Consider the following 24438-nt stretch of genomic DNA (forward strand, 5'->3'; position numbering starts at 1 on the left):
TGGAGTCTTGATAGGCTTAGCATTTTCTAAACCAAACTTCTTGAGCATGTCCCTCAAATATTTTGATTGACTTATAAAAATTCCATCTTTCAATTGTTTGATTTGAAGGCCAAGAAAGAAGCTCAATTCTCCTATCATAGACATTTCAAATTCCTTTGACATCATTTTTCCGAACTCCTCACAAAATAATTCATTAGTAGATCCAAAAATAATATCATCAACGTAGATTTGACAAACAAATAAATCTTTACCAATTCTTTTAGTGAATAGAGTAGTGTCAACCTTCCCAATTTTGAAGTCTTTGGAAAGCAAGAAATCCCTAAGCCTTTCATACCAAGCGCGTGGAGCTTGCTTAAGCCCATAGAGAGCTTTAGAAAGCTTGAACACATGGTTAGGTCTTTTGGGGTCCTCAAAACCGGGAGGTTGTTCAACATACACTAGTTCACTAATCTTACCATTTAGAAAGGCACTCTTTACATCCATTTGGTAGAGCTTGATATTGTGTGCACAAGCATAAGCAAGTAGAATCCGGATTGCTTCTAATCTTGCTACGGGAGCAAATGTCTCCCCAAAATCCAATCCTTCAATTTGAGTATATCCTTGTGCAACTAATCTTGCCTTGTTTCTTACTACCACACCATCTTCATTGTGCTTGTTGCGAAACACCCATTTTGTACCAATAACATTGTGGTTCTTTGGTCTCTCAACAAGCTCCCAAACTTCATTTCGAGCGAAGTTATTTAATTCTTCATGCATTGCATTCACCCAATCAACATCAAGTAGAGCTTCATCTACACGGTTAGGTTCCATACAAGATACAAAAGAGAAATGTTCACAAAATGAAGCTATGCGAGAGCGAGTTTGAACACCCTTACTAATATCACCCACAATTTGATCAACCGGGTGATCCTTCACAATGGAATGATGAATTCTTGATACGGTTTGATAGTTGCTTGTTGAAGCATTGGGAGGAACCGTAGGTCTTGAAGTACCTTGATCATGAGTATCCAAGGTTTCATCGAGTTGTTGGCTTTGGTGATCTTCCTCATTTATAGTTGAGGATGAAGGAATAACAACTACACTATCTTCATCATCATCTTCCTTAGGTTTTATTTCACCAATGGCCATTGTTTTCATTGCATTTATCAATTGAGTTCCCCCAACATCATCGAGATTATCACTCTCATCTTGAGACCCATTTGTTTCATCAAATTCAACATCATATGCTTCCTCAATAATACCATGAGATTTGTTGAAGACTCTATAAGCCTTACTATTTGATGAATATCCAAGAAGAAAACCCTCATCACATTTCTTCTCAAATTTAGAAAGCCGGCTTCCCTTTCTCAAAATATAACATTTGCAACCAAATACCCTAAAATATGAGATATTTGGCTTTCTACCAATGAGCAATTCATATGGAGTTTTCTTCAAGAGTTTGTGACAATATAGTCTATTTGATGAATGACAAGCGGTATTTATTGCCTCGGCCCAATAAGAATCCGATATATTATATTCCGCTAACATAGACCTTGCCATATCAATAAGAGTTCTATTCTTTCTTTCAACAATACCGTTTTGTTCTGGGGTATATTTAGAAGAGAATTCATGTTTGATACCCTTGTCATCACAATATTGATCAATCCTTGCATTTTTGAATTCCGACCCATTATCACTTCTAACCTTTTTGATGTCGAAATCAAATTGATTTTGAGCCAATATAGCAAATGACTTGAATGTTTCAAACACATTGGATTTGTCTCGTAGAAAATAAACCCAAGTAAATCTTGAATAGTCATCCACAATCACAAGACAATAAGAATTACCACCAATACTTACAAAAGATGTGGGCCCAAATAAATCCATGTGAAGTAATTCCAAAGGTCGATGAGTGGACATTTGACTTTTATTTGGATGAGTATTTGCCACTTGCTTACCGGCTTGACAAGAGCTACACAATTTGTTCTTTTCAAACTTCACATCTTTCAAGCCTCGAACTAAGTCATGCTTGGTTAACCGATTGAGTTGCTTCATCCCAACATGACCAAGTCTTCTATGCCATAACCAACCTAGTGAAGCTTTTGAAAATAAGCAAGTTGTGAGCTTTGCCTCATTAGATGAGAAATCAACAAGATAAAGATTTTCATGTCTAAAACCTTTAAATTTAAGATTGCTACCGTCAACACTAGAGATAATAACATCTTCAACTGTGAAATTGCAACAAAATCCTAAATCACATAATTGAGCTACGGAAAGTAAATTAAAATTCAAAGACTAAACCAATAGCACATTTGATATAGAATGATCATTTGAAATAGCAATTTTACCCAAACCTTTAACCTTTCCTTTACGATTATCTCCAAATGTGATACTATCATAATTTGAGCAATCTTCCTCACTCATTTGGGTAAACATCTTCATATCCCCGGTCATGTGTTGAGTACATCCACTATCCAACACCCAATGATTCCCTCCCGCCTTGTAGTTTACCTACAAAAGGAAATCAATCTCTTTTAGGTACCCAAACTTGCTTGGGTCCTTGGATGTTAGTGACCAAGGTCTTTGGCACCCAAATAGCTTTCTTTTTGTTTCCAACAATTGAAGTACCAACAAATTTAGCATGAACACCTTTTGCATTATGAGAAAGAACATAACAATGCTCAAAACAAGTGGAGGATACATGTTTGAACTTGGGACAATTTTTCTTAACATGTCCCTTTTTGTGACACTTGTGACACACTTTGTCACATTCTTTCACAAACAATGTCTTTTGCTTTACAAAAGCATTCTTTCCTTTCTTGGGAACATATCCAAGACCTTCACGGTTAAGAGAACATCGTTGACTTCCCAATATGAAATCCAACTTCTTCTTACCACCATATGCCTTTTCTAGGTCATGAGTTAGAGTATTTATTCTATCCACTAACACTTCATTCTCAACAATAATTTTTGATTCATCAAGAGCAATATTATCATTGAGAGAAATTTTGCATTTATCACAAATAGAGTTAGTGGGTAGTGGTTCACTTGTAAGACTATCAAGTAAGTCACAAGTGACTCCAACATCCTTAGTGACCACCTCAACTTCATGCACAATAGAGGATTTTTGAGCATCCGCAAGCTTCTCACAATTTTCTTTGAGATCATTGTGAGAGATCTTGAGCTCCTCAAAAGACACTTGGAGGTTTTTATACAATTCCCTCAAGGCCTTAAATTTTTCTTTTTCTTTGTGCATGTAGTCATCGGCCTCACCTAACATTCTAACAAGATCATCGTATGAATAGCCATCATCATCAACATCATCGATATCATCATCATCATTTATATCATTTAAATCGGTGATGATTTTTACCTTAGCATCTCCCTTTGCCATGAGGCAATGGGGGGATGAGAAGAGTGAGGGAGCTTCCTTGATGGCAATTCCGGCATTAAGCTTGGATGAGGTGTCATCATCATCGTCATCCGAGCTATCATCCGAGTCCCATTCAACTAAGTAGGCTTTGCCATCTTTCTTCTTGTTATAGTATTTCTTTTTCTTCTTGTCACTTTCATCTTTGCCCTTCTTCTTCTTGCTTGGACAATTCATGGCAATGTGACCGGGTTCCCCACACTCAAAACATTTTCTATCATTGAAAGCATTTCTTCTAGATGTTTGACCTCTTCTAGGTTGACCTCTTTTCATCTTCATGAATTTATTGAATTTCCTTACAAATAAAGCCATGTCACCATCACTCTCACTTTCATTTTCTTCATCATTGCTATCTTCCTTTTCAATTGCCTTTGAGGCCTTGGCTTTGAGAGCAATAGATTCATTTTTCACCTTCTTTGCCAAACTTAAAGCATCGGCTTGTGACTTCTTAAATATATCTTGAGTGAGAATTTCTCCCAATACTTCAGTTGGAGAGGTTGTAGATAGATCACTCCTTACTAGCATTGTCACAATAGTCTCATATTTCTCCGGAAGTGATCTAAGGAACTTGTGTGTGAAATCCACATCCGGAACATTAAAACCAAGTCCTTTGAGTTCATTTACAATCTCATTCAATCGATTGAACATATCGGATACACTCTCATCTTCTTTCATAATAAATTGCTCAAACTTCCCTTTGCACACATATAGTTTGGCACTCTTCACAATTGTAGTTCCTTCATGAATTTCCATTAGTTTTACCCAAATCTCATGAGCGGTTGTGAGATTCTTGATACGATTGAACTCATTTATATCAAGAGCATCATAAAAGACATTCATGGCTTGATCATTTGTGAGGATATTCTCATTATCACTAACGGATGGTTCATCTTCCTTCAATACAACAAATCCATCTCTGACAATTGGCCAAATTTTTCCACCCATTGCTCTAAGATGCATTGACATTCTTATTTTCCAATAATCATAATTGTTTCCATCAAAGTGCGGTGGCTTCCCTATGTGCACATTGTTGTTACTAGCCATTTTGTCCCACTCCGGGATGATTAGATCCACAAACAATGGAGTCCTCGGCTCTGATACCACTTGTAGGATCTAGGACACCGGCTAGAGGGGGGGTGAATAGACGGTTTTGACTAAAAACAACAATACTAAGTAAATTTAATCAATACAACAAGGGGAATAAATTTACTAGTGTCAATAAGTAAACAATGTATGAAAGACAACTCCGGAGATTGAATACTTGAAGAACTATAAGCAAAACACTAATCAATTGCAAGGCTATAAGTAATGCTAGAAGAAATGGACACCGAAATTTATCCCGTGGTATCGGTGATTTGCCGATCACCCCTAATCCACGTTGAGGTGGACTTCAAGCTCTCACTTGCTCCTCTATCAAGACACGACTTGATCTTTGAGCCAAGTGGACAAGAAATCACTCAATACCTCGATTCCACTAATGTCACCTTTGCCGCTCCGGCGAGGTAGGCGCGAACCCCTCACAATCAACACCGCGGCTTCTCCACAATCTTCTTGGAGAGCTCGACGGAGACAATCACCCGAGCCGTCTAGGAGGCGGCAACCTCCAAGAGTAACAAGCCAACGACGCTTGCTCGGTGTACCACCTAGTGCCTCAAGAATCACCAAATGATGCAAATGCACTAGGAACCCTCAATCTCTCACTAGAATGCAACCTCAAGCAAAGAGTGTGAGAGAGTGAGTTGGAGGATCACAAATGAGCTCAATGTGTGCAAGGAATGGCCAAGAGAGGACTCACACACGAGCTACCCTTCTATTTATAGGCCCCCATCTAAAACCAACCGTTATGCACAAAAGAGGGCAGTTCTGCGCACGCGCGGACCGTCCGCGCCCTAGGGCCGGACGGTCCGCCGTACACCATAACGGCTATAATGACCGTTGGAACATGTCGGAGACGACTCAAAAGGTGGGTCCGGACAGTCCGTCCTTCAAGGTCGGACCGTCCGCGACCAGGCAATTTCAAACACCTGAGCCTCGGATCAAACGGAGTTAACACACGCGGACCGTCCGGCTATAAATCCCGGACCGTCCGCGACCTGAGACAGTACTGTCCGGACTGGTCTCCCGGACCGTCCGTAGTACAACTCAATAAAAACACACAGTCCCTGTCCAAAAACGAGATAGACACATGCGGACCGTCCGCCCCTCACAGGCGGACCGTCCGCCTATAATTCAGGGACTGACCCGAAGCCACCTTCCTCTGGTCAGGACTGCGGACGGTCCGGCCCTAAGGCCCGGACGGTCCGCAGTGCAATAGAACACAGTGCCAACACAAATGGTCAGACTTCGGACCCTCTGGAGGATCGCGGACGGTCCGCCCCCAAGGGCCGGACAGTCCGCGCGACCAAGACTTCTCAAATTTCAAACATGCTTTTTGAATGAACTTTTAACTCACGAAATGAGAAGCGCTGTTAGTCCTCATGCAAATGCAACTACTTGATGCTCTATGAGGCACTAAGTTTTACACAGATCTAAGTCATTGACCCCTCTTAATAGTACGGCTATCTAGCCTACTAATCCGGTCAGGTATCTTCTCTAAACTCCTCAAGACCGGCAAAAGTAAAACCTATATTATACCTTTGCCTTCATCTGATCCACAACCAATGCGTATGACTCTTCAACATTTCCTGTTCTATGTGGTCCAACCCTGCATTCTTATTTCTCCAAGAATCGTTAGTCCACAAGTAGTTGTCATTAATTACCAAAACATTACTAAAGGGGCCTAGATGATTCACAGATAGGGCAACGGATGTTTGTTTCTTAGAGTTCCATGACACCAGGGACCTTCCTAAGAATTGGCACGTCCCCGATGTACTCTTCCTATCGACCTTACATCCAGCATAGTCGGAGTCTGAGTATCCAACTAAGTCAAAGGTAGACCCCTTTGGATACCAGAGCCCGAAGCAAGGCGTAGCAACTAAATATCTAAGAATTCGCTTCACCGTCACTAAGTGACACTCCTTAGGATCGGATTGAAATCTAGCACACATGCATACGCTAAGCATAATATCCGGTCTACTAGCACATAAGTAAAGCAAAGAACCTATCATTGACCGGTATGCTTTTTGATCAACGGACTTACCTCCTTTGTTGAGGTCGGTGTGTCCGTCGGTTCCCATCGGAGTCTTTGCGGGCTTGGCGTCCTTCATCCCAAACCGCTTTAGCAGATCTTGCGTGTACTTCGTTTGGGAGATGAAGGTGCCGTCCTTGAGTTGCTTCACTTGGAACCCAAGGAAGTAGTTCAACTCGCCCATCATCGACATCTCGAATTTCTGCGTCATCACCCTGCTAAACTCTTCACAAGACTTTTGGTTAGTAGAACCAAATATTATGTCATCGACATAAATTTGGCACACAAACAAATCACCATCACACGTCTTTGTAAAAAGAGTTGGATCGGCTTTCCCAACCTTGAAAGCATTAGCAATTAAAAAGTCTCTAAGGCATTCATACCACGCTCTTGGGGCTTGCTTAAGTCCATAGAGCGCCTTAGAGAGCTTACACACGTGGTCGGGGTACCGTTCATCCTCGAAGCCAGGGGGTTGCTCTACGTATACCTCCTCCTTGATCGGCCCGTTGAGGAAAGCGCTCTTCACATCCATTTGGTACAACCTGAAAGAATGGTGAGCGGCATATGCTAGCAAGATTCGAATTGACTCTAGCCTAGCCACAGGAGCAAAAGTCTCCTCGAAATCCAAACCTGCGACTTGGGCATAACCTTTTGCCACAAGTCGAGCCTTGTTCCTCGTCACCACCCCGTGCTCGTCCTGTTTGTTGCGGAACACCCACTTGGTTCCCACAACATTTTGCTTCGGACGAGGCACCAGTGTCCAAACTTCATTGCGCTTGAAGTTGTTGAGCTCCTCCTGCATGGCCAATACCCAATCCGGATCTAGCAAGGCCTCCTCTACCCTGAAAGGCTCAATAGAAGAGACAAAAGAGTAATGCTCACAAAAATTAACTAATCGAGATCGAGTAGTTACTCCCTTGCTAATGTCACCCAGAATTTGATCGACGGGATGATCCCTTTGAATCATCGCTCGAACTTGGGTTGGAGGTGCCGGTTGCGCTTCTTCCTCCATCACTTGATCATCTTGTGCTCCCCCTTGATCAAGCGCCTCCACTTGAGGTACCTGTTCGTCATCTTCGGTTGGGGGATGCACCATAGTTGAGGAAGAAGGTTGATCTCGTTCATCTTGTTCCTGTGGCCGTACTTCTCCAGTCGCCATGGTCCGTATAGCGGCCGTCGGAACATCTTCTTCATCTACATCATCACAATCAACAACTTGCTCTCTTGGAGAGCCATTAGTCTCATCAAATACAACGTCGCTAGAGACTTCAACCAAACCCGATGATTTGTTGAAGACTCTATACGCCTTTGTATTTGAGTCATAACCTAATAAAAACCCTTCTACAGCTTTGGGAGCAAACTTAGAATTTCTACCCTTCTTCACTAGAATGTAGCATTTACTCCCAAATACACGAAAGTACGATACATTGGGTTTGTTACCGGTTAGTAGCTCATACGACGTCTTCTTGAGGATGCGATGAAGGTAGACCCTGTTGATGGCGTGGCAAGCCGTGTTCATGGCTTCCGTCCAAAAGCACTCGGGGGTCTTGAACTCTCCTAGCATCGTCCTTGCCATGTCGATGAGTGTCCTGTTCTTCCTCTCTACCACACCATTTTGCTGTGGTGTGTAGGGAGCGGAGAACTCGTGCTTGATCCCTTCTTCTTCAAGGAACTCCTCCACTTGAAGGTTCTTGAACTCGGACCCGTTGTCGCTTCTTATCTTTTTCACTTTGAGCTCAAACTCATTTTGAGCCCTCCTGAGGAAGCGCTTGAGGGTCCCTTGGGTTTCAGACTTATCCTGCAAAAAGAACACCCAAGTGAAGCGGGAAAAGTCATCAATAATAACTAGACCATACTTACTTCCCCCTATGCTTAGATAGGCGACGGGTCCGAAGAGGTCCATATGCAGCAGCTCCAGGGGTCTTGAAGTGGTCATCACATTCTTGCTGTGATGCGCTCCTCCCACCTGTTTCCCTGCTTGACAAGCTGCACAAGGTCTATCTTTTTCGAAATGCACGTTAGTCAAACCTATCACGTGTTCTCCCTTTAGAAGCTTGTGAAGGTTCTTCATCCCCACATGTGCTAAGCGGCGATGCCACAGCCATCCCATGCTAGTCTTAGCTATTAAGCATGCATCTAGACCGGCCTCTTCTTTTGCAAAATCAACTAAATAAAGTTTGCCGTCTAATACACCCTTAAAAGCTAGTGAACCATCACTTCTTCTAAAGACAGACACATCTACATTTGTAAATAGACAGTTATATCCCATATGACATAATTGACTAACAGATAGCAAATTATATCCAAGACTCTCTACTAAAAATACATTAGAGATAGAATGCTCATTAGAAATTGCAATTTTACCTAACCCTTTTACCTTGCCTTGATTCCCATCACCGAATACAATTGAATCTTGGGAATCTTTATTCTTGACGTAGGAGGTGAACATCTTCTTCTCCCCCGTCATATGGTTTGTGCATCCGCTGTCGATAATCCAGCTTGAACCCCCGGATGCATAAACCTGCAAGGCAAATTTAGGCTTGGGTCTTAGGTACCCAACTCATGTTGGGTCCTACAAGGTTAGCACATATATCCTTAGGGACCCAAATGCAAGTTTTATCACCTTTGCATTTTGCCCCTAACTTCCTAGCAATTACTTTTCTATCCTTTCTACAAATTTCAAATGAAGCATTCAAAGCACAATAAATTGTAGAAGGTTCATTTGCTATTTTCCTAGGAGCATGAATAACATTCCTTCTAGGCACATGATGAATAGCATTTCTTTTAGGAACAACATTTCTCCTAGTAACATTTCTATCATACACATAAGAGGAACTAGGAGCAAACATGGCATGAGAATCATAAACATATGAATCAAAAGCATCATGACTTACATTTCTAGTTTGTCTTCTATCATGATACAAAAATGCATGGTTCCTTTTAGCACTAGTAGCCATAGGGGCCTTCCCTTTCTCCTTGGCGGGAATGGGATCCTTATGGCTTGTTAAGTTCTTGGCTTCCCTCTTGAAGCCAAGCCCATCCTTAATTGAGGGATGTCTTCCTATTGTGTAGGCATCCCTTGCAAATTTTAACTTATCAAATTCACTTTTGCTAGTCTTAAGTTGGTCATTAAGACTAGCCACTTCATTATTTAACTTTGCAATAGAAGCTATGTGTTCACTACAAGCATCAATATCAAAGTCTTTACATCTATTGCAAATAACAACATTTTCTACACAAGTTGTTGATTTACTAGCTATTTCTATCTTAACATTCAACTCATCATTAATGCTCTTTAATTTAGAAATTGTTTCATGGCATGAAGATAATTCACAAGTAAGCATCTCATTTCTTTTAACTTCTAGAGCATGAGATTTTTGAGCTTCTAAAAATTTATCATGCTCTTCATACAATAAATCCTCTTGTTTCTCTAAGAGTTTATCCTTCTCATTCAATGCATCAATTAATTCATTAATTTTGCCAATTGTAATTCTATCTAGACCTTTAAATACACTAGAATAGTCTATTTCATCATCGTCACTAGAATCATTATCACTAGAAGAAGCATAAGTAGAGTTTCGAGTACTTACTTTCTTCTCCTTAGCCATGAGACACGTGTGACGCTCGTTGGGGAAGAGGGCCGATTTGTTGAAGGCGGTGGCGGCGAGTCCCTCATTGTCGGAGTCGGAGGAGGAGCAATCCGAATCCCACTCCTTGCCTAGATGCGCCTCGCCCTTGGCTTTCTTGTAGTGCTTCTTCTTCTCCCTTTTGTTCCCCTTTTCCTGGTCACTTTCATTATCAGGACAGTTAGCAATAAAATGACCAAGCTTACCGCATTTGAAGCATGATCGCTTCCCCTTGGTCTTAGTCTTGCTCGGCTGTCCATTGCGACCCTTTAGCACCGTCTTGAATCTCTTGATGATGAGGGCCATTTCTTCATCATTAAGACCGGCTGCCTCAATTTGCGCCACCTTGCTGGGTAGTGCCTCCTTGCTCCTTGTGGCTTTGAGAGCAAAAGGTTGCGGCTCGTTGATCGGTCCATTCAAGGCGTCGTCCACATACCTTGCCTCCTTGATCATCATTCGCCCGCTGACGAATTTTCCTAGGACTTCTTCGGGCGACATTTTGGTGTACCTGGGATTCTCACGAATATTATTCACCAAATGAGGATCAAGAACGGTAAAGGACCTGAGCATTAGTCGGACGACGTCGTGGTCCGTCCATCGCGTGCTTCCGTAGCTCCTTATTTTGTTGATAAGGGTCTTGAGCCGGTTGTATGTCTGAGTTGGCTCCTCGCCCCTTATCATCGCGAATCGTCCAAGCTCGCCTTCCACCAACTCCATTTTGGTGAGCAAGGTAACGTCATTCCCCTCATGAGAAATCTTGAGGGTGTCCCAGATCTGCTTGGCGTTATCCAAGCCGCTCACTTTGTTATATTCATCCCTGCACAATGAAGCTAGAAGAACAGTGGTAGCTTGTGCATTCTTATGGATTTGCTCATTAATGAATGAAGGGCTATCCGAGCTATCAAATTTCATTCCACTTTCCACAATCTCCCAAATGCTTGGATGGAGAGAAAATAGGTGAGTACGCATTATGTGACTCCAAAATCCGTAGTCCTCTCCATCAAAGTGAGGAGGCTTGCCAAGTGGAATGGGGAGCAAATGAGCATTTGAGCTATATGGAATGCGCGAATAATCAAAAGAAAAGTTTGAGTTAACCGTCTTTTGTTTGTCGTGGTCGTCGTCCTTTTGGGAAGAAGAGGACTCATCGCTGTCGTAGTAGACGATCTCCTTGATGCGTCTTGTCTTCTTCTTCTTCCCATCTTTTCGCTTGTGGCCCGAGTCCGAGTCATTGGACTTGTCATCCCTTGGCTCGTTGACGAAGGACTCCTTCTCCTTGTCATTGATCACAATTCCTTTCCCCTTAGGATCCATCTCTTCGGGCGGTTAGTCCCTTTCTTGAAGAGAACGGCTCTGATACCAATTGAGAGCACCTAGAGGGGGGGGGGGGTGAATAGGTGATCCTGTAAAACTTCAAAACTTAAGCCACAAAAACTTGTTAAGGGTTAGCACAAGTATGGCCAAGTGGCTAGAGAGGAGTCAAAACACAATAACCACAAGAAAGCAATCACAGAGTTGACACGGTGGTTATCCCGTGGTTCGGCCAAGTACAAAACTTGCCTACTCCACGTTGTGGCGTCCCAACGGACGAGAGTTGCACTCAACTCCTCTCAAGTGATCCAATGATCAACTTGAATACCACGGTGTTTTTCTTTCCTTTGATCTTTTCCCGTTTGCGAGGAATCTCCACAACTTGGAGTCTCTCGCCCTTACAATTGAGTTCACAAAGAAATACGGAGTAAGGTGGGAATGAGCAACGCACACAAGACTCGAAAATCAGAGCAACAACACGCACACAAGTCGCAACAAGAGCTCGCAACGCAACACAAAGAGTTCACAACTCCACAAGAGCTCTATATGCTATCACAATGAAACGAATGCGTGAGATTGATGTCTTGGTGCTTAGAAGAGTTGTAGGAATGCTTGGTGTACTCCTCCATGCGCCTAGGGGTCCCTTTTATAGCCCCAAGGCAGCTAGGAGCCGTTGAGAACACATCTGGAAGGCTATCCTTGCCTTCTGTCGTCGGGCGCACCGGACAGTCCGGTGCACACCGGACACTGTCCGGTGCCCGATTTGTTTCCTTAAACAGCGCATCCGACCGTTGCTGTTTGAGTCAGATCTGCGCACAGTTGGCGCACCGGACATGTCCGGTGCACACCGGACAGTCCGGTGCTTCCTTCCGACCGTTGGCTCGGCCACGTGTCGCGCGCCGATCGCGCGGCCGACCGTTGGCCCGGCCGACCGTTGGCTCACCGGACAGTCCGGTGCACACCGGACAGTCCAGTGAATTTTAGCCGAAGTCGCCGGAGAAAAACCCGAGAGCGGCTGGTTTGCTCCACGCTGGTCTGGCGCACCGGACACTGTCCGGTGCACACCGGACAGTCCGGTGCCCCAGTCCGAAGCAGCCTTTGGCTGTACACAGCCACTCTCCACTTCTTTTCTTTTCTTCTTTCTCCTGTTTCTAACACTTAGACAAGATGTTAGTACACAAAACTAATGTACTAAGGCTTAGAAACATACCTTTACTTGTGATTTGCACTTTGTTCATCCATGAGCATATTTTCACATTTAAGCCCTTGTGTTTGCACTCAATCACCAAAATACTTAGAAATGGCCCAAGGGCACATTTCCCTTTCAATAGGTCACCCTAGATTTGTTTATCTCATTACCTTGTTTACCCCTGATTCACTTGGGTAGTTTGCTATTGCTTTACATGGTTTTGGGATAATCATTTATTACCTCTATGTTCCAATTCTTTTTGTTATTCTATTTATGTTCATGTTGAGATCATTAATGTTAATTGGAACATAGAGCTTAACTTGAGTAACACGTGCCACCACAAGGGTTAATGGGACGCCCTTGGCTGATTAATTAGGAAAGGTAGTGGAAGACTACCTTACCCGAAAGGGGCAAGGGCAGTAGGGGAGTGGTCAATGTAGGGAGGTCCCTGGTTGATTTTGCTGGGATGGCAGTCAGCCAGGAACCCTGCATTGGAACTTCCTATAAACTGTAGCGGGTTTTCGGAAGCTAGTGGAACTTTGTAAAGGCCTCGTAGTGGATCCCTAGCCATTCACCTCGGTAGTGTCTAAGGGCCTTGCAAACCCTGGCGACATGGGATACACGACTTGTGGGTAAAGGGTACAACCTCTGCAGAGTGTAAAACTGGTATACTAGCCGTGCTCGCGGTCATGAGCAGCTCAGGACTCTCTGATGTTTAAATTATGGAACTTAAATTCAATTTTGTCATTTGCATTGCATGAGTTTGTTATTAATTTTGTTCTATTACTTTACTTATGGTTTGGTATTTACTTACACTTAGTAACTGCTAATAAAATTTTGACCAACTACTTAAAAGCAATGCTCAGCTTTAACCCCTATCATTGATTAGCCTTACACATCACATAAACTCACACCTTTGTGAGTTTATGTCCACTGGTTCCCCACAACTTGTTGAGCTATGATCATGTGTGAGCTCACTCTTGCTGTCTCACACCCCCCCACAGGAGAAGAACAGGTGGTTCAGGAGGAGCCACAAGGCGAGGAGTTCGATCTGATCTAGGTGGCGTTTCTCAGTTGACATTGGCGCCAACGATCCTTAGTTCGTGTTATATTTATCTTTTATTTTTGTAAGTCTTCCGCTATGTAATAAATACTCTGATTATTGTGACATTTATCTCTATGCACTCTGTTATTATATATGTTGTCTTCTTAGCGCATGTATGAGATGCACCTGGCTTTGTTCCTTAAAGCCGGGTGTGACAGAAGTGGATCTTTTCTGGCCATTTGGCCCAGCCGTGCTGGCGGCCCAGCTCGTGCTGTCGGCCCAGCTCGTGCTGGCGTGAGAGAGGCGCGCGCCCAGGCCGCAACCTGGGCCTGGGCCGCCGTTCTGGCCCACGCGCAGGTGGGTGCTTCCAGGCTTATGGATCCAACGATCCGCGGCCAAGAAACAAAGTCAATAAGAAACACAGATAGGGTTAGGGTTTTGAACTCTAACCGAAATAATCCCAAAACCGCACGCTCTGTCCGAAGGCCCAATATCGTTTTTTGGGTTCAAATTGTGATCAGAAAACATATATAGAAATCAGATCAAGTGCGCAGAGCACTGTTCACGCATCCATAGGGCCTCAGGACCACAATAACATCACAGAAAAGCTCGAATAATCAGATCCATGCTTCAAAACCCTCCAAATCTCGATTCCCATTACATATTATTCATTTCTTACAAGCATACATCACGTGAAGTGGGGATCGAATAAAAAAAAGGGAGAAAATCATGACAGAGATGGCCATGCAGCCAAGTGCATGAAGAAATGTCCATGCGGCCAGATGGTAGAACAAAAAAAAATCAGAGAGAGATTTGGAAGAACAGAAAACACCGTTTGTGTTAATATTAGGGGCAGCTTCCATGGTTCAGAGAACTGAAGTGCTTTCCACACCAAACAAAAAGAGATAACGAGAGAGAGAGAATAGGAGTAGCGTTCGGCGAGGAGCCAGAGCTCCCTGACGGATGATTTCTGCGCCAAGAAAGTTGGCCGCCAGGAAGGCAAGGCATGGAGCAGGAATAGAAATGAGCTAGGGTTACCTCCACATCCGACAATCTCGGTATTTATAAACCTAGCTACAGTAGCTCGTGCATTCCTGGCCGTTGATTTTGATCCAAGGGCACAGAATAAGCCTGGAAGCACCCACCTGCGCGTGGGCCAGAACGGCGGCCCAGGCCCAGGTTGCGGCCTGGGCGCGCGCCTCTCTCACGCCAGCACGAGCTGGGCCGACAGCACGAGCTGGGCCGCCAGCACGGCTGGGCCAAATGGCCAGAAAAGATTTTTTTTCAGCGATTTTTTTAAATCAGAATTAGTGAAACAAAAAAAAATATAGTGCAGAAAATTCAGAATTATATTTTTCCCGTTATAGAAAATTTCAGAGATATTTATGGACTATTTTATTCCGCTGCGTACTTTGGTACTTTTATTTATATTTTATGCAATTTTTCCAGTTAATTATGAAACCAACGTGGATTAATTATTGTTTAAATTGCATAGAATTCAGAAAAATTTGTGGTGATTGAATATTTTAACCAACGTTGGATATTGTTACCACAATTTTATACAAGTTTATGTTTTCTAGATCATCCAACGATGGTTTAGAATTTTTGTGATCAGAAATTTTCATAGATATGGCATGATTATTATTTGACCAACGTTGAATATTTAATTCATGCATGTTCTATGTGATAGTCCCCTAGAGGGGGGGTGAATAGGGCGAAACTGAAATTTACAAATATAAACACAACTACAAGCCGGGTTAGCGTTAGAAATATAAAAGAGTCCGCGAGAGAGGGAGCAAAACAAATCGCAAGCGAATAATGACGTGAGACACGAGGATTTGTTTTACCGAGGTTCGGTTCTCTCAAACCTACTCCCCGTTGAGGAGGCCACAAAGGCCGGGTCTCTTTCAACCCTTCCCTCTCTCAAACGGTCCCACGGACCGAGTGAGCTTTCTCTTCTCAAATCAAAGCCGAGAACAAAACTTCCCCGCAAGGGCCACCACACAATTGGTGCCTCTTGCCTTGATTACAATTGAGTGTTGATCACAAGAACAAGTGAGAAAGAAAGAAAGCGATCCAAGCGCAAGAGCTCAAATGAACACGGCAAATCACTCTCACTAGTCACTTAGGGTTTGTATGGAATTGGAGAGGATTTGATCTCCTTGGGTGTGTCTAGAATTGAATGCCTAGCTCTTGTAAGTGGTTGAGAAGTGGAAGACTTGGATGCAATGAATGGTGGGGTGGTTGGGGTATTTATAGCCCCAACCACCAAACTTGACCGTTGGTGGAAGCTGTCTGTTCGATGGCACACCGGACAGTCCGGTGCACACCGGACAGTCCGGTGCCCCTGCCACGTCATCACTGCCGTTGGATTCTGACCGTTGGAGCTCTGACTTCTGGGCCCCGCTTGATGTCCGGTGGCGCACCGGACATGCACTGTTCACTGTCCGGTGCGCCAGCATGGGCGTGCCTGACCTCTGCGCGCGCTGGCGCGCAATAAATGCGCTGCAGGTAGCCGTTGGCGCCTGAAGTAGCCGTTGCTCCGCAGATGCACCGGACAGTCCGGTGCACACAGGACAGTCCGGTGAATTATAGCGGAGCGGCTGGAGTGAAAACCCGAGGCTGGCGAGTTCCTGAGGACGACCTCCCTTGGAGCACCGGACACTGTCCGGTGTACACCGGACAGTCCGGTGAATTTTAGCCGAGTCGCCTCTGGAAATTCCCGAAGGTGGCGAGTTTGAGTCTGAGTCCCCCTGGTGCACCGGACATGTCCGGTGGCACACCGGACAGTCCGGTGCGCCAGACCAGGGGTGCCTTCGGTTGCCCCTTTGCTCCTTGTTGAATCCAAAACTTGGTCTTTTTATTGGCTGAGTGTGAACCTTTTACACCTGTATAATCTATACACTTGGGCAAACTAGTTAGTCCAAAGATTTGTGTTGGGCAATTCAACCACCAAAATTATTTAGGAACTAGGTATAAGCCTAATTCCCTTTCAATCTCCCCCTTTTTGGTGATTGATGCCAACACAAACCAAAGCAAATTCAAAAGTGCATAATTGAACTAGTTTGCATAATGTAAGTGCAAAGGTTGCTTGGAATTGAGCCAATATAAATACTTACAAGATATGCATGGATTGTTTCTTTCTTATATAACATTTTGGACCACGCTTGCACCACATGTTTTGTTTTTGCAAAACTCTTTTGTAAATAGACAAAGGTAAATGAATAAGAGTTGCAAAGCATTTTCAAGATTTGAAATTTTCTCCCCCTGTTTCAAATGCTTTTCCTTTGACTAAACAAAACTCCCCCTTAAATAAATTCTACTCTTAGTGTTCAAGAGGGTTTTAAGATATCAAGTTTTGAAAATACTACTTGCTCCCCTTTTAGAACACAAAGAGATGACAATTTTAAAATTTTCAACCAATTGAAAATCATATGTTAAAATTAAGGGTGGTGGTGCGGTCCTTTTGCTTTGGGCTCATATTTTCTCCCCCTTTGGCATGAATCGCCAAAAACGGAATCATTAGAGCCCTTTAATGACTATTTTCTCCCCTTTGGCAAATGAAACATAGGAGTGATGATTATACCAAAGATGGAGAGTGATGCGGAGCGACGACGAAGGATGAATAGTAGAGTGGAGTGGAAGCCTTGACTTCGCCGAAGACTCCAATTTCCTTTCAATATACCTATGACTTGGTTTGAAATACACTTGAAAATACATTAGTCATAGCATATATAAAAGAGACATGATCAAAGGTACATTTATGAGCAATGTGTGCAAATTTAGCAAAAGAAGTTCCTGGAATCAAGAATATTGAGCTCATGCCTAAGTCTGGTAAAAGATTGTTCATCAAGTGGCTTGGTAAAGATATCGGCTAATTGATTTTTAGTGTTAATGTATGAAATCTCGATATCCCCCTTTTGTTGGTGATCCCGAAGAAAATGATACCGAATGGCTATGTGTTTAGTGCGGCTGTGCTCGACGGGATTGTCGGCCATTTTGATTGCACTCTCATTATCACATAGCAAAGGGACTTTGGTTAGTTTGTAACCGTAGTCCCGCAGGGTTTGCCTCATCCAAAGCAATTGCGCGCAACAATGGCCTGCGGCAATATACTCGGCTTCGGCGGTAGAAAGAGCGACCGAATTTTGCTTCTTTGAAGCCCAAGACACCAAGGATCTTCCCAAGAACTGGCAAGTCCCCGATGTGCTCTTCCTATTAATCTTACACCCCGCCCAATCGGCATCCGAATAACCAATCAAATCAAATGTGGATCCCCGAGGGTACCAAAGCCCAAACTTAGGAGTATAAGCTAAATATCTCAAGATTCGTTTCACGGCCGTAAGGTGTGATTCCTTAGGGTCGGCTTGGAATCTTGCACACATGCATACGGAAAGCATAATGTCCGGTCGAGATGCACATAAGTAAAGCAATGAACCAATCATCGACCGGTATACCTTTTGATCCACGGACTTACCTCCCGTGTCGAGGTCGAGATGCCCATTTGTTCCCATGGGTGTCTTGATGGGCTTGGCATCCTTCATCCCAAACTTACTTAGAATGTCTTGAGTATACTTCGTTTGGCTAATGAAGGTGCCCTCTTGGAGTTGCTTCACTTGGAATCCTAAGAAATACTTCAACTCCCCCATCATAGACATCTCGAATTTCTGTGTCATGATCCTACTAAACTCTTCACATGTAGACTTGTTAGTAGACCCAAATATAATATCATCAACATAAATTTGGCATACAAACAAGTCATTTTCAAGAGTTTTAGTGAATAAAGTAGGATCGGCTTTGCCGACTTTGAAGTCATTTGCAATGAGGAAATCTCTAAGGCATTCATACCATGCTCTTGGGGCTTGCTTGAGCCCATAAAGCGCCTTAGAGAGCCTATAAACATGATTAGGATACTCACTGTCTTCAAAGCCGGGAGGTTGCTCAACATAGACCTCCTCCTTGATTGGTCCATTGAGGAAGGCACTTTTCACGTCCATTTGATAAAGCTTAAAGTCATGGTAAGTAGCATAGGCCAATAATATGCGAATAGATTCAAGCCTAGCTACGGGTGCATAGGTTTCACCAAAATCCAAACCTTCGACTTGTGAATACCCCTTGGCCACGAGTCGAGCTTTGTTCCTTGTCACCACACCATGCTCGTCTTGCTTGTTGCGGAAGACCCACTTGGTTCCTACAACATTTTGGTTAGGACGTGGAACTAAATGCATACCTCGTTTCTCGTGAAGTTGTTGAGCTCCTCTTGCATCGCCATTACCCAATCCGCATCTTGGAGTGCTTCCTCTACCCTGTGTGGCTCAATAGAGGAAACAAAAGAGTAATGTTCACAAAAATGTGCAACCCGAGATCGAGTAGTTACCCCCTTATGAATGTCGCCGAGGATGGTGTCGACGGGGTGATCTCGTTGGATTGCTTGGTGGACTCTTGGGTGTGGCGGCCTTGGTTCTTCATCCTCCTTGTCTTCATCATTTGCATCTCCCCCTTGATCGTTGCCGTCATTTTGAGGTGGCTCATCTTCTTGATCTTCTTGTTCAACATCTTGAGCCTCTTCCTCAATTTGAGTTGGTGGAGATGCTTGCATGGAGGAGGATGGTTGATCTTGTGCGTGTGGAGGCTCTTCGGATTCCTTAGGACACACATCCCCAATGGACATGTTCCTTAGCGCTATGCATGGAGCCTGTTCTTCACCTGTCTCATCAAGATCAACTTGCTCTACTTGAGAGCCGTTAGTCTCATCAAACACAACGTCACAAGAAACTTCAACAAGTCCTGAGGACTTGTTAAAGACTCTATATGCCCTTGTGTTTGAGTCATATCCTAGTAAAAAGCCTTCTACAGTTTTAGGTGCAAATTTAGATTTTTTACCTCTCTTAACAAGAATAAAGCATTTGCTACCAAAAACTCTAAAATATGAAACATTGGGCTTTTTACCGGTTAGGAGTTCATAAGATGTCTTCTTGAGGATTCGGTGAAGATATAACCGGTTGATGGCGTAGCAGGCGGTGTTGACCGCCTCGGCCCAAAACCGATCCGGTGTCTTGTACTCATCAAGCATGGTTCTTGCCATGTCCAATAGAGTTCGATTCTTCCTCTCCACTACACCATTTTGTTGTGGAGTGTAGGGAGAAGAGAACTCATGCTTGATGCCCTCCTCCTCAAGAAAGCCTTCAATTTGAGAGTTCTTGAACTCCGTCCCATTGTCGCTTCTAATTTTCTTGATCCTTAAGCCGAACTCATTTTGAGCCCGTCTCAAGAATCCCTTTAAGGTCTCTTGGGTTTGAGATTTGTCCTGCAAAAAGAACACCCAAGTGAAGCGAGAAAAATCATCCACAATAACTAGATAGTACTTACTCCCGCCGATGCTTATGTAAGCGATCGGGCCGAATAGATCCATGTGGAGGAGCTCCAGTGGCCTGTCACTTGTCATTATGTTCTTGTGTGGATGAGGGGTGCCAACTTGCTTCCCGGCTTGGCATGCGCTACAAATCCTGTCTTTCTCAAAATGAACATTTGTTAGTCCCAAAATGTGTTCCCCCTTTAGAAGCTTATGAAGATTCTTCATTCCAACATGGGCTAGTTGGCGGTGCCAGAGCCAACCCAAGTTAGTCTTAGCAACTAAGCAAGTGTCGAGTTCAGCTCTATCAAAATCTACCAAGTATAGCTGACCCTCTAACACTCCCTTAAATGCTATTGAATCATCACTTCTTCTAAAGACAGTCACACCTACATCAGTAAATAGACAGTTGTAGCCCATTTGACACAATTGGGATACAGAAAGCAAATTGTAATCTAATGAATCAACAAGAAAAACATTTGAAATGGAATGGTCAGGAGATATAGCAATTTTACCCAAACCTTTGACCAAACCTTGATTTCCATCCCCGAATGTGATCGCTCGTTGGGGATCTTGGTTTTTCTCATATGAGGAGAACATCCTTTTCTCCCCTGTCATGTGGTTTGTGCACCCGCTGTCGAGTATCCAACTTGAGCCCCCGGATGCATAAACCTACAAAACAAATTTAGTTCTTGACTTTAGGTACCCAAACTGTTTTGGGTCCTTTGGCATTAGAAACAAGAACTTTGGGTACCCAAACACAAGTCTTTGACCCCTTGTGTTTGCCCCCAACAAACTTGGCAACGACCTTGCCGGATTTGTTAGTCAAAACATAGGATGCATCAAAAGTCTTAAATGAAATGCTATGTTCATTTGATGCATTAGTAATTTTCTTCTTAGGCAACTTAGCACGGGTTGGTTGCCTAGAACTAGATGTCTCACCCTTATACATAAAAGCATAGTTAGGGCCAGAGTGAGACTTCCTAGAATGAATTTTCCTAATTTTGCTCTCAGGATAGCCGGCAGGGTATAAAATGTAACCCTCGTTATCCTGAGGCATGGGAGCCTTGCCCTTAACAAAGTTAGATAAGTTCTTTGGAGGGACATTAAGTTTGACATTGTCTCCCCTTTGGAAGCCAATGCCATCCTTGATGCCAGGGCGTCTCCCATTATAAAGCATGCTACGAGCAAATTTAAATTTCTCATTTTCTAAGTTGTGCTCGGCAATTTTAGCATCTAGTTTTGCTATATGATCATTTTGTTGTTTGATTAAAGCCATATGATCATGAATAGCATCAATATCAACATTTCTACATCTAGTACAAATAGTGACATGCTCAATGGTAGATGTAGATGGTTTGCAAGAATTAAGTTCAACAATCTTAGCACGAAGTATATCATTCTTATCTCTAAGATTGGCAATTGTAACTTTGCAAACATCAAGATCTTTAGCCTTAGCAATCAATTTTTCATTCTCTAATCTAAGGCTAGCAAGAGAAATGTTTAATTCTTCAATCCTAGCAAGCAAATCATCATTATCATCTCTAGGATTGGGAATTGAAACATTACAAATATGAGAATCAACCTTAGCATTTAAACTAGCATTTTCATTTCTAAGGTTGTCAATCATCTCACGGCAAGTGCTTAGCTCACTAGACAATTTTTCACATTTTTCAACTTGTAGAGCGTAAGCATTTTTAACCTTAACATGTTTCTTGTTTTCTTTAATTAGAAAATCCTCTTGGGAATCCAAAAGGTCATCCTTTTCATGAATAGCACTAATCAATTCATTTAATTTTTCTTTTTGTTCCATGTTAAGATTGGCAAAAAGGGTAAGCAAGTTATCCTCCTCATCACTAGCATGGTCATCACTAGAGGATTCATATTTTGTGGAGGATTTAGAGTTAACCTTCTTCTTTTTGCCGTCCTTCGCCATGAGGCACTTGTGGCCGACGTTGGGGAAGAGGAGTCCCTTGGTGACGGCGATGTTGGCGGCGTCCTCGTCGTCGGAGGAGTCGCTTGAGCTTTCGTCGGAGTCCCACTCCCGACAAACATGGGCATCGCCGCCCTTCTTCTTGTAGTACCTCTTCTTCTCCTTTCTTCTCCCCTTCTTGTCGTCGCCCCTGTCACTATCACTTGATAATGGACATTTAGCAATAAAGTGACCGGGCTTACCACACTTGTAGCAAACCTTCTTGGAGCGGGACTTGTAGTCCTTCCCCCTCCTTTGCTTGAGGATTTGGCGGAAGCTCTTGATGACAAGCGCCATTTCCTCATTGTCGAGCTTGGAGGCGTCTATTGGTTGTCGACTTGGTGTAGACTCCTCCTTCTTTTCCTCCGTTGCCTTGAATGCAACGGGTTGAGCTTCGGATGTGGTGGCTTCATCAAGCTCGTTGATCTTCCTCGAGCCTTCGATCATGCATTCAAAACTTACAAAATTCCCGATAACTTCCTCGGGGGTCATTTTAGTATATCTAGGATTACCACGAATTAATTGAACTTGAGTAGGGTTAAGGAAAATAAGAGATCTTAGAATAACCTTAACCACCTCGTGGTCATCCCACTTTACGCTCCCGAGGTTGCGCACTTGGTTCACCAAGGTCTTGAGCCGATTGTACATGTGTTGTGGCTCCTCCCCTTTGCGAAGCCGGAACCGACCGAGCTCCCCCTTAATCGTTTCCCGCTTGGTGATCTTGGTGAGTTCATCACCTTCGTGTGCGGTCTTGAGTAAGTCCCAAATCTCCTTTGCGTTCTTCAACCCATGAACTTTGTTATACTCCTCTCTACTCAAAGAGGCTAGGAGTATTGTCGTTGCTTGAGAGTTGAAGTGCTCGATTTGGGCCACCTCATCCTCATCATAGCCCTCATCCCCTACGGACGGTACCTGCGCACCAAACTCAACAACATCCCATATACTTTTGTGGAGCGAGGTTAGATGAAATCGCATTAAATCGCTCCACCTAGCGTAATCTTCACCATCAAAAGTTGGTGGTTTGCCTAATGGGACGGAAAGTAAAGGTGTATGTTTGGAAATGCGAGGGTATCGTAGGGGGATCTTACTATACTTCTTGCGCTCTTGGCGCTTAGAAGTGACGGATGCCGCGTTGGAGCCGGAGGTAGATGTCGATGAAGTGTTGGTCTCGTAATAGACGACTTTTCTCATCCTCTTGTGTTTGTCTCCACTCCGTCGTGGCTTGTGAGAAGAAGATTTCTCCTTCCTCTCCTTGTGGTGAGAGGAAGATTTCTCCTTCCTCTCCTTGTGGTGAGAAGAAGATTTCTTCTCCATCCCTTTGTTGGAGGAGCTCTTCTTCTTCTCCTTCCTCTTGGTATGGGACTCTTCCGATGAAGTGCTCCCGTGGCTTGTAGTGGGCTTTTCGCCGGTCTCCATCTCCTTCTTGGCGTGATCTCCCGACATCATTTCGAGCGGTTAGGCTCTAATGAAGCACCGGGCTCCGATACCAATTGATAGTCGCCTAGAGGGGGGGTGAATAGGGCGAAACTGAAATTTACAAATATAAACACAACTACAAGCCGGGTTAGCGTTAGAAATATAAAAGAGTCCGCGAGAGAGGGAGCAAAACAAATCGCAAGCGAATAATGACGTGAGACACGAGGATTTGTTTTACCGAGGTTCGGTTCTCTCAAACCTACTCCCCGTTGAGGAGGCCACAAAGGCCGGGTCTCTTTCAACCCTTCCCTCTCTCAAACGGTCCCACGGACCGAGTGAGCTTTCTCTTCTCAAATCAAAGCCGGGAACAAAACTTCCCCGCAAGGGCCACCACACAATTGGTGCCTCTTGCCTTGATTACAATTGAGTGTTGATCACAAGAACAAGTGAGAAAGAAAGAAAGCGATCCAAGCGCAAGAGCTCAAATGAACACGACAAATCACTCTCACTAGTCACTTAGGGTTTGTATGGAATTGGAGAGGATTTGATCTCCTTGGGTGTGTCTAGAATTGAATGCCTAGCTCTTGTAAGTGGTTGAGAAGTGGAAGACTTGGATGCAATGAATGGTGGGGTGGTTGGGGTATTTATAGCCCCAACCACCAAACTTGACCGTTGGTGGAAGCTGTCTGTTCGATGGCACACCGGACAGTCCGGTGCACACCGGACAGTCCGGTGCCCCCTGCCACGTCATCACTGCCGTTGGATTCTGACCGTTGGAGCTCTGACTTCTGGGCCCCGCTTGATGTCCGGTGGCGCACCGGACATGCACTGTTCACTGTCCGGTGCGCCAGCATGGGCGTGCCTGACCTCTGCGCGCGCTGGCGCGCAATAAATGCGCTGCAGGTAGCCGTTGGCGCCTGAAGTAGCCGTTGCTCCGCAGATGCACCGGACAGTCCGGTGCACACCGGACAGTCCGGTGAATTATAGCGGAGCG

This window comes from Zea mays, chromosome 1, assembly GCF_902167145.1.
Source record: "Zea mays cultivar B73 chromosome 1, Zm-B73-REFERENCE-NAM-5.0, whole genome shotgun sequence".
NCBI classification, from domain to species: Eukaryota; Viridiplantae; Streptophyta; class Magnoliopsida; order Poales; family Poaceae; genus Zea; species Zea mays.